This window comes from Ursus americanus, chromosome 2 (genome assembly GCF_024610735.1).
Source record: "Ursus americanus isolate L20-20 chromosome 2, mUrsAme1.1.p, whole genome shotgun sequence".
Taxonomy (NCBI): Eukaryota; Metazoa; Chordata; class Mammalia; order Carnivora; family Ursidae; genus Ursus; species Ursus americanus.
Window position 1 is genome coordinate 53962926 of NC_142128.1, and position 16311 is coordinate 53979236.

A 16311-nucleotide genomic window follows, 5' to 3' on the forward strand; every position below is an offset into this window, starting at 1 on the left:
ACAGCTGCTAACCCAAGCATTATTTCCACCATCCCTCACAATCCAGCAGTTAAACAGTTACCAAATAACCCAAGAAGGAGCTCTGGGATTATTGTCCATTCTGATTGTTTGGCACCTGTGAAGTACAGTTAGTAAATAATATTATTATGCCTATAATATATACATAATTAGCTTCCATATTACCACAGTTAGTCATCTGGTAAATCTCTGGTCAATTTTGCCACATTGTTGTTTTTGATCTTTTCATCAAACTGCTTCTTCCTAAAGTCTCAGGAAACATGTTCAGAACCAAGATATCTAGGGTTAGCAGCTCTAAACAGCCATACAAAAGGCATACAGAAACTAATTTCAGTTGAGTCTGCCAAACCATTTGCTATTCAAAAGACATTACAGAGATTACTTCTGTTTGGGTATTGCAGTATGGGGAAGGTTTTACTTCCACAATTTACATCTCTACCACTTATCCTTGATTTAGTTTTTAAACAGTGGAGGAGATACCCAAAGTAACTCTCATAGTTCATACATAATATTCAAAGTTGTTGAATCATTCATCTTAATAATGGTATACACAGAGAGAGAATCTTAAGATATAGATTATAAAATTGCACAGAATTTGAATAACTTCTTCAGTAGTGGAGATTTTGCAATTAAAAAATGTAGTAAATAGAGCTGGAACACTTCTGTCCTTTGTGAAAATACTTCATAGAATGTGGCTTTTTGTCATAAAAAGTGGGTTGATTTGAGAAGGCTGGAAATTAACCAAACTATGATTTGCCCCATCCAAAGACTTTTGTCTGGAATCATCTCATAATGCAAATGGAAGAAGCCATATACCACAGGGGAGAAATCACAAGGCATAAGAAATAAATGTTGACGTTGGTTTGTGATTTAGAACAAAAGAATATTACAGGAGAAATACTTCATTTTCTCCTAAATAGTTGATATTTTCTAACATGTCATAGGGTAAATGACAGAGTCAACATTTTCCTTCAGCATCTGAGAGCAACCAACTTATGGATTTGGTCTGGTATATTCCTACTAACATAGTGATAGAAAAAAAAACCTATTTTGTGAGCTCCTTTTGGAAACTACATAGATTCTCTCTTACTGTCTTCAAAATGATTAACGGTTTTACTATTGAGTGTAACTTCAGTTGGAAGGAAACTTCAAATTTCATGACTAGATGTAGTATCTGCCATCTTTGGGAAAACATCTGGTTTTGCTGTTGATGAAAAAACAGTTCCACATACCATCCTCATCACCTTTCTACATCAGCATGAATTACCGCCGAAGATGCTGCCCCCAAATCCTGAATCCTGATGCATGCATATTCCTGTAGTCAACTTTAGGCCCAGAGCCTTTACAGGAAATTTTTATGAGAAGAGAACACAACATGAAATGAGAAGTCTTGGAGTTAAGGATTCAACTTTAAGTAGAGGTTTAAAAATACTTGCAAGAAACAGCAAGTCATGGTCAGAACAATATGATAAGGAGTTCACTCATGGGTTGGATTACTTAGATAATTTTATTATTATTCTTCAATTCACTATAGCCATATTATACGTGGGGCTGAAAAGTCATGATTCTTTTGAGAAAGCTTTCACTCTGGAAAACAAGATTAGAAGAAGATAACTATGCCAACTCTCTAATTCTGGAGGAAATGCTTTTGCAAGCTGAAGTGGAAAATGACAATTTGTTTATTTCTGTATAGGCAGAAATCTCTGAACGCCTAGGAACATCACAAATCTCTGTTTGAATTCATTTCTGCTTCAATGTCCCTAACATGGATACATGGATTCATAATTTTCAGCTGTCACAGACTGTATAATAATGCCGACTCCTAAACACATAACCTTAAAGGCTTAAGGACAAAAGAAATGAAATGACATGAGTTCAATCTAGAGATTTCTTGAAAAAATTTTATTCCTTTACTCCAACCTTTGCTCAGTGAGTTACTGGAGTTTTGGTTTCATTTGATACTACATACCTAGGTAAGATATTACTTTTAGCATTTGCTGTCATTAGAAAAACTGAAATCAAATTAACGTCAGAGAAGTGCATTGCCATATTAAAAGGCTACCCCAACATTTCAACTTTTTATTCAAGTGAAACCATGGTAGTGTTTTCATTGAAATTTATTTTTATAGAATTTCATCTCTTTACCTGCAAAATCTGGATTCATTTCCACATTTTTATAAAATAGACATTTTAGAATAGTAATTGTAAACAAACACTAAAAAAAAACAACTATTGTTTTATTTGTTTGGTGAAGGAAATTAGTTTCCAATAAAATTAAATTGATGGCACACGAATTTTGTGTGCTTTTTTGTATTTGCACTTTATTTTTAGACAGAAGGTCCATAGTTTCAATTATATATCTAAAGAGTCAGATGTCAAAAAAAGTATCAAAGTATTAACATAAAGTCTTAACACTATTTCTGAAGAAAACAGCTGTCTCCTGATTTAAACTGAAAACTCACTTTGCCAGCCTTTAAATCAAACTTCCCACATAAAATAAGTAGAAGAAATGAGGTAGATAAAATGATTTCCTACAAAGGGAAATATGGTTAACTGGAAGAAAGCTAGTGACTTGATTTATATTAGTGATCTAGTGAGTCCACATAAGTGGACAGCTCTTGCTTACTGAAGTCCAAGTCCGTACCAGGTAACATGCACTTGTAATGGAAGTATACTTAACAATTATTCTTCCACAGAGAAAATAATCATAGTGTGGAATATCATTTTTATGTGTAAGTTTCAATATGAGAAAGCTGGTTCTTCAGTTACTTCCCCTTTCCTCCCTACCCAGTGATGCCTTTCCTGTACGTAGGTCTGTGTTCATAGTTGTGAAGGAAAGGAATTGTGCGCTTAATGGGGAAAAGACAGACAAACTCTGAGTATATGTAGCATACATACTTCAGGCAACACGTTCTGGAGGTAACGAACTTTCTGACTATAATATTTAAAAACAAAACCAAGAACACATACAAATGGCCAACAGACACATGAAAAGATGCTCAACATCACCCATCATCAGGGAAATGCCAACCAAAATCACAATGACATATCACCTTACACCTGTTAGAATAGGTAGAATCAAAAAGATAAGAAATAACAAGTGTTGGTGAGGATGTGGAAAGAAAGTGACCCTCATGCACTGGTGGTGGGAATGCAAATTGGTGCAGCCACTGTGGAAAACAGTATGGAGATTCCTCAAAAAAAAAAAAAAAAAAAAAGAATTACCATATGATCCAGTAATTCCACTACTGGGTATTTACCTAAAGAAAACAAAACACTAATTCTAAAAGATATGCAACTCTATGTTAATTGCAGCATTATTTACAAAAGTCAGGATATGGAAGCAATCCATGTGTCCATCTGCATATACACACAATGGAATATTACTCGGCCATTAAAAAGAAAAAGAGATATTGCCACTTGCAACAACATGGATGGGCCTGGAGGGTATAATGCTAAGTGAAATAAGTTAGACAGAGAAAGACAAATACCATATCATTTCATACGTGGAATTTAAGAAACAAAACAAATGTGCAAAGAAAAAAATGGAGACAAATCAAAAACAGATCTTAAATACAGAGAACAAACTGCTGGTTGCCAGAGAAGTGGGTGGGGGATGGGTGAAATAGATATAGGAGATTAAGAATACACTTATCCTGATGAGCACTGAGTCATGTATAGAACTGCTGAATTATTACACTGTACACCTGAAACTAATATAACACTGTATGTTATTTAAAAAATCAATTAAAAAAATAAAATTAAGTACACTGTCAACCCCTATGAGGTCATGAAATATAACAGTAATAATGATTACTTATACTAAAAAATTTTTAACATTTGAAAAAAAATGCCGTTCTTTGCTTTGGCCCAGTAGACTTTACTGAGGCTATACCATAAGTCAAACTGTACTTCATAGTAGAAAGAAATTTTCTTGAACGTGAACTTTATTTTTATGTTACCATGTTATCAAAAATCAACCTTAAAGCTACCATTATTTTAATGCTACTATGCCAGAACTTTATACTAATATAGTAGCTATATTCTGAGATGAATTTCTTTATAGAATACCAAATACTTAACATTTGATACCTGAAAATCTCCCAATCTGACAGACTCATGCAACTTGAGATCCTTTTTTATTGTAAGCATTTATGTCTATTATAGATAAGTAAGATGAGAGTTAAAAGTTAAAGCAAGGAAATTTTATCAGTAATGTTTTGGGGTAAAAAGAAAAAGTATATGTTACCTGTGAATTTATCTAATATATTCTATCATCTTTTTTTCTGATACATTTCTAGAATTTTCACTGTACCTTGATATTTAGGTAATGCTAGCCATAAATATGGAAACATCCTTTAAAAACAAAACACACTTTACATATAGTATTTTATAACTCCTCAATTAATGCTATTAGAATTAGAAAGTATATTAATACTTGCAAATTAGATTGCTTCTATCCTTTGGACATTATTTATGTATATTACATGTCAAAACTAAAATGACAGATGATTTCTGAATTCAATTAGAAAAACAATATGCATGTCTCAAAAATCAGAGATAAAGTAAGCAAAGCTTGGGATTCAAACAGTTCCTTTCAAATTCCATGTATTTCTTTTAAAAAATAGTATTTTGAAGAAAATGCTTTAGTCTTTATAGGTGTTAGCAATATAAATGAATTTCTACTGAAAATGTTGACAAATAAAATGGAAGTAACTTTCTTAATACAAGCATGACATAAAAGTGAAGGAAAACAGTATATGGCAAATGCTATTTGCCCTTCATTATTGCTATAATAAATGTCATCCTGATATATGGCATCAGGCTGGGAAGCTGCAAAGAAATCTGGACAGACATGCTCAGGCTTCTACTGACAAATAATTAGATGCATTAACAAAAAATACTCTGAAAAAATGTGTAATAAAACATTGAATAAATGCGAGAAATTATATTTACCATGAGAAAATTTAATTTTGGGCAAGAATGTGGTTTTTATATCAAGGTTTAATTTTTAAAATACTACACTTGCCAGTCATACATAACTTCACTTGGGAGAGGGGGTATAGTTAGGAAAAAGTTCCTAAGCAAGTAGAGGGAGGAAACTAGTAGGTTTCCCTAGGATTTGGCCCAAGTGAGGGTGTGGGTGGAAGGGATTCAGAAGATACCGGGGGTTGGGGAGTAGCTGAAGTGTTCTGTCCTGGGCTAAGAGTGAACTGTCTCTGGGATAAGCAAAGACAAAAAACAACTGGAGTAACACAGCAACTTTTTTCTCTAATGCTGCTTACAGGCAGGTTACATGATTAAATGAAGAAGGTAGGGAAAGCAAGACATTTATAATACAACAGACAAATGACAATGCATTGCTAGTTAGACAGCATAATAAGTACCATCTAATTTTCTCTTTGAAATCCATTTATTCTTCAAAGCCTTAGATCATCATCAAGGGACCACATTTTCCAACTGAGGAATTACAGAGGAAGAAAATTAGATTTTATTAAGTATTCCAATTGTGAGCAAAATCTTTGCAAATAGCTCTTGGAATAGATTTAATAAGAAAGTAAGGTCAACATTTGTATCTCTCCAGCCAACAGTGTAAAGTATTTTCACTATTTTTGTACCTTAATATTATTTAATAAATATCTTTAAAGTCAGTTGCTGTCCAGACTAGTAAGTTATCACTTTTTAGTCATCTGATATTTCACATTTGAGCATGCTAGCAGATTTAAGTTTTTCCCTAAGAGTTGATAACCTTATAATAGCCACCTAAAAAATAGCTTGTAGATTAATCCAGAGTTAATGATGCTATTTTCAATATGCCACTAGTATAATGGAAGTTACTAACTGCAGAATTCTCCAAGTCAGTAGGGTAGTATGGCTTCCAGCATCTTTTTCGAATATGAATATTTAAATAACTCTGTAAATAACATCTTCAGGAAAAAATATATCAGATTAGGCATAATTTGGAAAATACCATGTTAAATATGTTAAAAGAAATTAAATTCACAATAATTTTTACAAATTTCTTTAAATGAATTCTCAAGCAGGAAGCTCAGTGTATGAAACAGATAAGTGGAGTTCTGAGCTTGTCTGCACATTATATAAACTGATGTGAAAATATAAGGTAACATAAAAATAAAAGAAGTGTTTGACTTGTCCTTTATTTTTATGGTCTGTATCACTGCTGGTTTCCTTTTCCTTTTTGTAAGAGTTAAAAACAATATTAAGTACCAAATTGGAAATTTACTAAAAATGATTTTTAAAGTACTGCTTTTATATTCTTTTTTTTTTAAAGATTTTATTTATTTATTCGACAGAGATAGAGACAGCCAGCGAGAGAGGGAACCCAAGCAGGGGGAGTGGGAGAGGAAGAAGCAGGCTCCTAGCGGAGGAGCCTGATGTGGGGCTCGATCCCATAGCCGGGATCACACCCTGAGCCGACGCTTAACTGCTGTGCCACCCAGGCGCCCCTGCTTTTATATTCTGACATAAAAATCAACTGAAGATACAAAAGGACAAGAAATGTTATCTAGAAGTAAAAATTAAGCTTGATAGCAAGCTTTAACATATTTGTCTTGGAAGTAACACAAGTTAGACATCTACTATATTTACATTTCAATATTTAATTTTTGTAACAGTAAAACATGAAATATATATAGTATGGAAAATAAACTTGTATTAATACAAGGCAAATTAATCTTTTAATCTAATCTAGGCCTCAGTTAATTGTTATTTTATTATTACTTTCTAAATAGCTTTTATAATGTTAACACATGAAAATGGGGCTAATGATGAAGAAATTTTAAATGATACAGAGAGTATTACAGATTCAGGATATCATTACAACATTAGCGATCAAAATATACTAATAGAAAAATAGAATAGGAAAAGAAACAAAGGGATTTTATATATATAATAATAACTAAAATGTATGGTGTTTACCATGTTGCATAGTCCAAATCACTTAAACGATTCCCTAATTCTGTCATCAAAGCAAACTGTTAAGGTAAAATATTTTCCCTTTCCACAGATGAGAAAACTGAGATACAGAGAATTCAAGTAACTTGCTCAAAATTATGTACCAAAGTAGTAATTTGAAATGAGAGATTCTGACTCCAGAATGTAATCAATAGGACTGGTATCACAAGAAGAGGAAGAGATATATTTCTCTCTCTCTTCATCTCTCTTTCTCATCCTCTCTCTCTCTCCACGCACGCCCAGAGAAGAGGCCATGTGAGGACACAGCAGCAGGAAGGCAGCCGTCTACAAGCCAGAGTCCTCACCAGAAACCAACCCTGACAGCACCTTCATCTTGGCTCTTCCAGCCTCCAGAACTGTGAGAAAGTAAATAAATATCTGCTATTTAAGCCACCCAGTCTGTGGTACTTTATGGCAACCTGAATAAACCAATACAATAACAAAAACACATATGCATAAAAAATGACTATACAACAAGAGCAAGTTAGAAAATAAATAAGAACTTTTTCACAATAACAATAAAATAGAATTTGTTTAGGAATAAATTTAGTAACAAATGTGAAGACTCTGTGAAAAAAATATAATTTTTATTAAGACACACAGCATGCTCTTACAGAAAGAAAAAGCACAATTTTATTAAAATCAAGAAAATGCTAATTAAAACTATAATGTTACATCTATCTGATAATGGTAAAAAAAAGTTAAAGTTAACGAGAATATATGTTGGCAGGAATACTGAATGTCCCTGCTGTACACTAAATTTGTAAAACATTTGGAAAAGTATGTTCTTATGAACAAATTTAAGGATGTATATACACTCAGCAATACCTTTCTTTCATATAGGAGCCGGACGGTATGTAAAAGAACCAATGTAACATTCAGATCAGCGTGGCTTATTAGAGCAAAAAGGCTACCAAAAAATCCACATTCATCTCCAGTAAAAGGGATAAATTGTGGCAAATTCATGTATGAAATACTTTACATCAGTGAAAATGAAATGCAGCTACATACATTATCTTGTATAGCAAGTTGTTAAAAAAACACATGGTATAATTTGCACACTTATAAAGACACTTACATAAACTGCCTAATTATGTAAAACTATTGCTTGGGAATATAAATATATGTAATAAAAGTATAGATAAAAGCAAAGAAATTATTAAAAATTCCGGATAGTAGATACTTCTAGTTAGCAACAGAAAGGACAGAATCATTAAGAGTGCCACATAAGACTTCAAAATAATAGGAATATTTTTTCTCTAAGTCAGGTGGAGAGTTCATTGTACCATTACATTTATAAATAACATTCTGATATTCTGTATCTGCTTGACACATAATTGAGATAATTTTTTAAAAATATACAATATATAAAACTGTTAAGTCTGGTGCATACAAAAGAGTTAATATAAAGTAATACAAAATCTACAAAAATCCCGAAGTAAATAAAATAATAACTAAACGAAGTGAATAATAAAAATAATAGAATTGCTAACCATAAGAAACAATAGAATAAATGGTATTAAGGAAACTCAGTAGCTATTTGTAAAAAGTGTAAAACTGAATCATCCTTATACAAATGTTAAATCATTTTATAGTATATCAAAGATAGCAAAGGTGATCGTTTAATATTTAGAAAAACTTTGCAAGCATATCTTAGGCGAGAACCATTCCCCTCTAAAATAACTGCACAAAACAGTTTGTTACCTAGCAAAAGTTACTCCAACATTTGAGATAGAGAAAATGTCAGTACTTTAACTTCTGGCAATACAGCAAACTAGATGTTCAGGAAGCTTTTCTCACTTAAAATTTCTGGATAAAAGATTCTAAGATCTTTTCATGCACAGATTACCTGGAAAAAAATAAGTGGATTCTTTCAAAGAAAGAATCAACAACAACAAAAAAGCAAATCTAGTAAGGGCTACAGTCGTGTTTGTTCCAAGGTATATATTTATTTGTAGACCTAGTGTCTGGGTCAAGGTACATGGTCAAGAAATTGACAATTGGACTGCGGCAGAGTGTGGGAGTTATACTGGAGAACTCTGTATGAAACCAGCACTCCTAAAAAAGTAACATTCCTAGTAGGTAAACTAGAAAAAGAAAAAGTCTCCTATTATGGAGACTTTGACAAATGTTCCTGTCTCATTCTTGGCTCTGGGTTGAGTGGAGAGAGAAAAAAAAAAGTCTTTCCTGAGAGCTCCTAACAATGAACTTGAACTCACAAAGGTTTGGATGGCAAATCAAAATTTAGTGTTTCCATTAAGCTCTTGGCAGAAACAAACAACAACCTTTTCTGAAGAAATTCAGAAATTCCTTAAATCAGGAATCAAAGAATTCCCATATATAAAGTTCCAAAGAACAAAAACTCACAAGCAAAAAAATAAAATAAAATGAATGATGATAAAATAATACTCAGAGTTGATGAGATGGAGGGAAATGGATATTCACATAAATTGCAAGTTGGACATGTAAATGAGTTCACCCTTTCTGTTCAGACATTTGGGAAGATGAATCAGAAGTCTTAAAAACATGCATACTCTTTAACCCAAGATTTCTCAATAGTGGCACTACTGACATTTTAGGCGAGTAATTCTTTGTTGTGGGAGCTGTCTTGTGCATTATAGGAAATTTAGCAATCCATAGCCTCAAGGTGGGTGCTATTAGATGTCCACTTCTACCCAGTTGTGATAGCCGAAGTGTGTTTATACATTGCCCAAATTGCAAAATCAGTTCTGGTAGAGAACACCTGCTTTAAAAACATTTGTAGGCCAAGGCTGAGCTGCAGGGGCACTGGCCCTCAAGATTGCTTCTAAATATGAAAATTCAAAAAGACTAATTTAAAAGACAAATTAACATAAATCATAGGAAATTGATTAAATAATAATATCCAGACAGCACAGTAAAATTTATTCATGCTAGGCTTCTTCCATCTTTAAAAAAAAGGATACTTCACTCTATCTCTCCCCATAGCCATTGCCCAGATCAATCTCTCTTCTCCCTTTCCAGCCAAATTTATTCAAATTACTATCTAACTTGATCGATCTCTCCCTTCCCCCCATCCTTGCCACCCAGCCCCCGCCCCCCAGTTTTTTTACTCCCTCTTCAAAGTACTCCAGTCTGGCTTAGTTCCCCATATTGTCACTGAATCAGCTCTTGCTAAGTAACCAATGACTTTGATTTTGCTAAATCTAGGGGGCTTTTTCAGTCCTCATCGCCTTTAACGTCACAGCATCATTGCCATGTCTCATCACTCCTTCCTTACTGCATTATCTGTCCTTGACTTCTTTGATAAGCATATTCTTTTGGTTTTCTTCACATTTATCTACCTCTTTTACGGCTCGTCCGACTCCAAATGGTTATTAAATGTTGGCATTCCTCAAAATTTCTAGTTCCCCTCTCATTATCCTGTTTTACTTTAGGCTATTTCATTCACTGTCAGGATTTCAATTATTATTTATGAACTGAATATACTAAATTTTATTTATGAGCCAGATATACTCAATTTTGTAACCCTGGCCCAAGTTCTTGTTTCAAGCAACAAACATGGATATTTAGCTATTTATTTAACATCTCTACTTGGATGAATTAAAGTCATCTCAATCTCAAACATGTATAAGATTGAGCTCAAGATTTCTTCCCTACAATTGCCCCCAAAATTCTGATCCTTTTCTTTTCCCAATCTCAGTGAATAGTATCACTATAAATTCAGTTTCCCTTGCAGAAACTTAGGACTAATCAGCAGAGTGATTTTTTCTTACTTTACCATATCTAATTCATTTTCAGTTTTAACATTATTTGTATTCTTAACACTTCTAAAAATAATTCACATCTCTACAAATTTAATGCCACTCTTCTAGAACATACTATACATTTTCTTCAGGGCAGTTGGACAACATATAACAAAAGCTTTAATAATGTGCTAGCCTATTATCAAAAAGACAAGGGATAACAAGTGTTGGTGAGGACACAGAGAAAAGGGAGTCCTTATGTATTGTTTGTGGGAATGCAAACTGGTATAGCCATTATGGAAAACAGTATGAAGTTCCTGAAAAAAATTAAAAAAAAAAACTACTGTATGGCCCAGCAATCCCCACTTCTGGATACACAGCTAAAGGAAAGGAAATCACTATCTCAAAGATAATATATACACCCTCATGTTCATTGCAGTTAATTTACAATATTCAAGACATGGAAATAACCTAAGTGTCAACTGATGGATGAATGGATAAAGAAAATGTGATAATGTCACACGCGCGCGCATGTGCGCGCGCGCGTGCGCACACACACACACACACACACACACACACAGAGGAATATTATTCAGCAATAAAAAAGGAAATTCTGCCATTTGAGACAATAGGGATGAAACTTAAGGACATTATACTAAGTAAAATAAGCCAGAGAAAGACAAATAATATATGATTTCACTTATATATGAAACTTAAAATAGTCGAACTCACAGAAACAGAACAGATTAGTGCCCAGGGACTGGGGGTGGGGTAAATGAAGAGATACTGGTCAAAGGGGAAAAATTTCAGTTATAAGATGAAAAAGTTCTGGAGAACCAATGATACTAAGAGAGTATTTTAAATGTTCTCACCACATACATACACATAGAAAGGTAATTCTATGAACTGACACAGGTATTAACTAATCCTGTTATGGTAATCATTTAATAAGGCATATGTGTATCAAATCATTATATTGTACACCTTAACCTAAAACAATATTATACATCAATTATATCTCTATAAACCTGGAAAATCCAAAAAATTGGAAAAAAATTAATGTGCTACCCCTCTGTATCAGTCACGGTTCTCCAGGGAAAGAGAACTGATAAAAGATGACAGATAGACAGACAGACAGACAGACAGACAAGAGTTTTTTTAAGGAATTGGCCTATGCAGTTATGGAGATAGGCAAGTCCAAATCTTCAGAGTAACTTGGCAGGCTAAAAATTCAGGCAGGAATTAATATTACAGTCTTGCAGTGGGATTTCTTCTCCAGGAAACCTCATTTTTTGCTCTAAAGGCTTTCAACTGTTTGGATCAGACTCACCTACAGTATTGAGGGTAATCTGCTTTGCTTACAGTCAACTTATGGCAGATGTTAACCACATTTGCAAAATACCTTCACAGTATCACTTAGATTACTGTTTGATAAAATAATGGTACTAATGCCTAGTCAAAGTGACACATAAAAGCAACCATCACAGCCCTGACTCAGAAGTTTCACTTTCAGGGGTGCGTGGGTGGCTCAGCTGGTTAAGCAGTTGCTCTTGATTTCAGCTCAGGTCATGATCTTAGGGTCCTGGGATCAAGCACCATGAGGGCCTCAATACTCAGCGGGGAGTCTGCTTGAGAGTCTCTCCCTCTCCTCCCCTTTCCTGTGCTTGCTCATGTGCATGCTCTCTCTCTCCAAAATAAATATATAAATCTTAAAAAAAAAAAAGAAATTTCACTTCTGGGAATTCATTAGGGCAAAGATGTATGTGAAAGAATGTTCACTGCAGTGGAAACACTCAAACATTATTGTTTAGTGTGGTTTGATAGGGGCCCACCTAGAAGGACACACAAATATCCCTTTGACTTCTCCATGCCAAACCTGCAGGCATAGTGGAATGACACTTGAATAAGTACTATCAATGTTAACTCTCATGTTATAATGCTTCAAACACTTCCATGATTCCCAAGATCAAAGTCTGTCCCTTTCTAAGACATCAAGAATATTGACTAGCTATATTTCTAGTCATTTTGGGGCTCCTAATTCTGGTAAACCTCCTCTTTTGCCAAGTCAGATAAAGACATCATGGGGGGAGGCTCGCAGAAAGAAATTAAAGCTATGATCCTATACCTAGGAATGAGGGCAAAAGGTCTAGAAGCCTAAAATTTTCGCTGATGTGTTAACCCAGTTTCCACCATCACCACCACCACCAAAATAATGTTTTTGATTAAGGTTAAGAGTTTAATTTCACAGAAGTGCAGATAACATATTCCAAGATTTTTGTCAGATGAAGAATTTAATTCTTGTTATCCTAGATTAGTAATTATGCAGAGAAGACTGGTATATGTTGAATTTTTTGAGTCAAACTTAAAGAGGAAATCTTAATAAAGTTCAAGAATCACACTGGGACCAAAAACTTCCAAAAAGAGAATTTTATAGGCAAGCTGAAAAACCTCTGGCTGTCAAACAAAGACTCTGTCCTCCACCACACTGTACAGCTGCACACCTAGGGTGAGCACCTTAGCAGGGGTGATGGAAATTTTACAGATCTCAGAATGAAACATTTGCCATAGTCTTTTTAGAGCTCTACAGTTATTAATAATCTGGTGGAGAGATCTCTCAATCTCAGACTTTACTGCAGTTACAAAATAAAAGTTTTTTTTTAATGACTTACCAGGCTTTATGAAAATGTGTTCCATTATGTTTGTTCATCACTCAAATGTAATATTTTAGACTCAAATGCAAATTAAGCCCTTAGGTTAATAATCATAAATTAATATGGGCAGCTCTAATCTGAATATCTTGGACATCACTGCACATATTATTTTCATTCACAAGTTAAAATTCAAATCAAGAAATCCTTTGTAAAAGTAAAACTGAAAATTACTACACAATCTAATAAATCTATCAGAAACAAGGTGGTGGTTAAAAAGCAAAGGTAGTGTAAATATATCTATCTTAACATTATTCCATAGGTTAAATATTATTTTGATAAATAATATTTGGCTCCAACCAGTTTTTCTAAAGTACATAATAGAGTATATATAAATATACACATATGCAAATGCATCTACAGATCTATAATAAAAATTATTTAAACTTATTCTTTTCCCTGAAGCCTAGTGACCTCAAAAAGACTGATACAAGGGTAATCATAGAAAAAAAGAAAATTGAAGAATTTCAGTCCCTGGGGTATTGTGAGAGAGAAAGAGGAAAAAAAAAAAAACACTTAAACTGAATACTTGATTATTGAAGGCCATCCTCATAAGCAAAATATTTTCCCTCAATTACACCTAATTATTTAATTGTTTACATTTACTAATGAAATGAAACAACACAAAACAAACAACTGTAAGGGGCTGTTTTTCAGCAAGTGCATAATCATCAATCAACATGTACAGAAAGATTCTTAAAATTATATGAAGCTGGTCTGTTTAAATAGAAAGGCATATTTTATCCCAATCAATGCATAAAAGTAAAATTATCCATAACTGAGGCATGTTTCTCTGCTGTACAGTTCAGCTGTAATGATCCCCACACACTGCACTCACGCATCAATTATGATAATCATAATCACGGTCGTTAAGCTGAATGTTCATTATTATCAGGATGCTGGTGACAGCAGATTCAATCACCGGGTGCCATGGGCAAGCAGTCCCAGTCCCACCCAAGCTTCTGCAGACAGCGATGTGCCACATTAAATCTATGATGTGTTCCACATCCCACTCCATTCCAAAAGCCATAGACGGTAAAGGTCAACTTTATGTTCTGTGCAATATGCTTAGGTTCTCTAAATTAATTCTTTGGAGTACTAGATATTTTTATGCTTTGTAGCTTATGAAATCCTGTTTAGGACCAAAATGTACGTGAAAATAACAGAAAGGGGCTGCCCTACTGTTGTAATTCACTTACAATAAGGCACGTGAAGAATGGCTCTATCAACATGAGCCATCTTAAAAGTCTCTTCCTGAATTCTGCAAATGTGGGAAAACATGAAATAGTTCCATTAAAATCAGTCGTCTAAAATGCATATGAGAACTCATTCCAATTCAGATAAAGGCCTTAGACTATTATTTCTGCTTCAGTAAATATGAACATATGTGAATGTTTTGACAACCAAAAGAATGTTTTTAGTATACTGAATTTTTGTATTGTCCAACTCGTTTAAATCTACCCAAATAGATTAAAGTAATAGTGACTGACTGGTATATGCTCCTTATTAAATTTCACTTTTATTTTAAATATTGATATCAGCACAATAAAGAGTTATAAACACAAATTATTTACCTGAACTTAAAAATCAGGTCAGCCTCTGCTTCTTCAATATTTTGATCTTAATAACTTTTGCCTCCCTAAAACTATCCTTACTCCACTAATAATGAATAAATTGTGGCCTCCAACCTCGGTAATCAAGAAACTAAGTTTTATAAAAATAAAGAAAAAGAAGACTGCTTTTAGCAATTTATTGGACCCAATTCTCACTCAAACGACTTAACATCAAATCAAAACATAAATTATGTCTAATAGTTGTAAGATTCAACATATAAACAATAAAATGGCTACCTCTCTATTGTGCAGTTTACATTAGCCACATAGAAGGATAATTTGTTTACTTAATACGTTTATTTGAAGAGATCAGAAAGCAGGAAGAAGTAAGAAAGGGAGGGAAGTTGGGAAAGTGGAATTTCAATTTGCATTTAGTATTTTTCTACATGCTTTTATGTAGGGGTAAGTGGATTCATGATTTATTAAGATTTAAAGAATCCCTACACTCCTATCTCTTAATTTTCCGGGTCTACAAGAACAACTATTTGTCATTAACTCTTTAAGTATGTATACTTTCTAAAAGTATGGAGGCACACTATGATTCCTCAAAAGAACAAAATAAACTATTTTTCTCTTTAGTGAGTATCCGAAAGTCTCTGTATTTCCATGAAAGCGCTTACTTCTGTAAGACAGATGCATACGCTAAAATACGTTAGAATGTATGACGTGAATCTGTCATATAAAACCAAAAAGTACTGTATCATTTTAGGAAAGAAACATTTGCATAAGGATCTTATTTACTTGGACGTAGCTTAATGTCCTAAGGTAAGTCATTTATATTTAAAGAAATGAACACTTCCTTGAATTAAATAAAATGGTAAGAGGGCATAAAAGCAAAAAATGTTTATGTCAAATAGCAAATGAGATGTAGATCACATTATGCACATTCAAAATATGAAATTAAATAGTTTGAAAATTATATTTAGCCTATATTCTGAATGGTTACATATCAGGTAAAAACAAATGCCAAGAGTAACATCATCACCAGTATTTAGGTTTGTCAATCAGTGAGCCAAATTGAACTACTCACTGTACATGGTCCTTATGATGTGGAATTATTATTTAGTATTTTAGATCATTTTTTAAGAAAGAGGACTTGGCAGGTGGAAAAGAAAAAGGCACTTTCTAAATTATCTGTGTTACCCCCCAGTGACTTACCCTTGGTAATCCTATATTTACAATGTCCTAAAAAAAAGACTTTTTCTTAGAGTTTGGTAAAATAAAGAAATATCTCCTTTTTCTTTAGGGTCTAACATGTGTCTTCCTCTTGAG

At 33.5% G+C, this 16311-nt stretch overlaps 1 protein-coding gene across 2 annotated transcripts in view; it reads right to left on the reverse strand.

Moving 5' to 3' along the window:
* Nucleotides 1–16311, reverse strand: part of SPATA17 (spermatogenesis associated 17) — a 205286-nt gene that overhangs the window by 63431 nt on the left and 125544 nt on the right. The window lies entirely within an intron of this gene.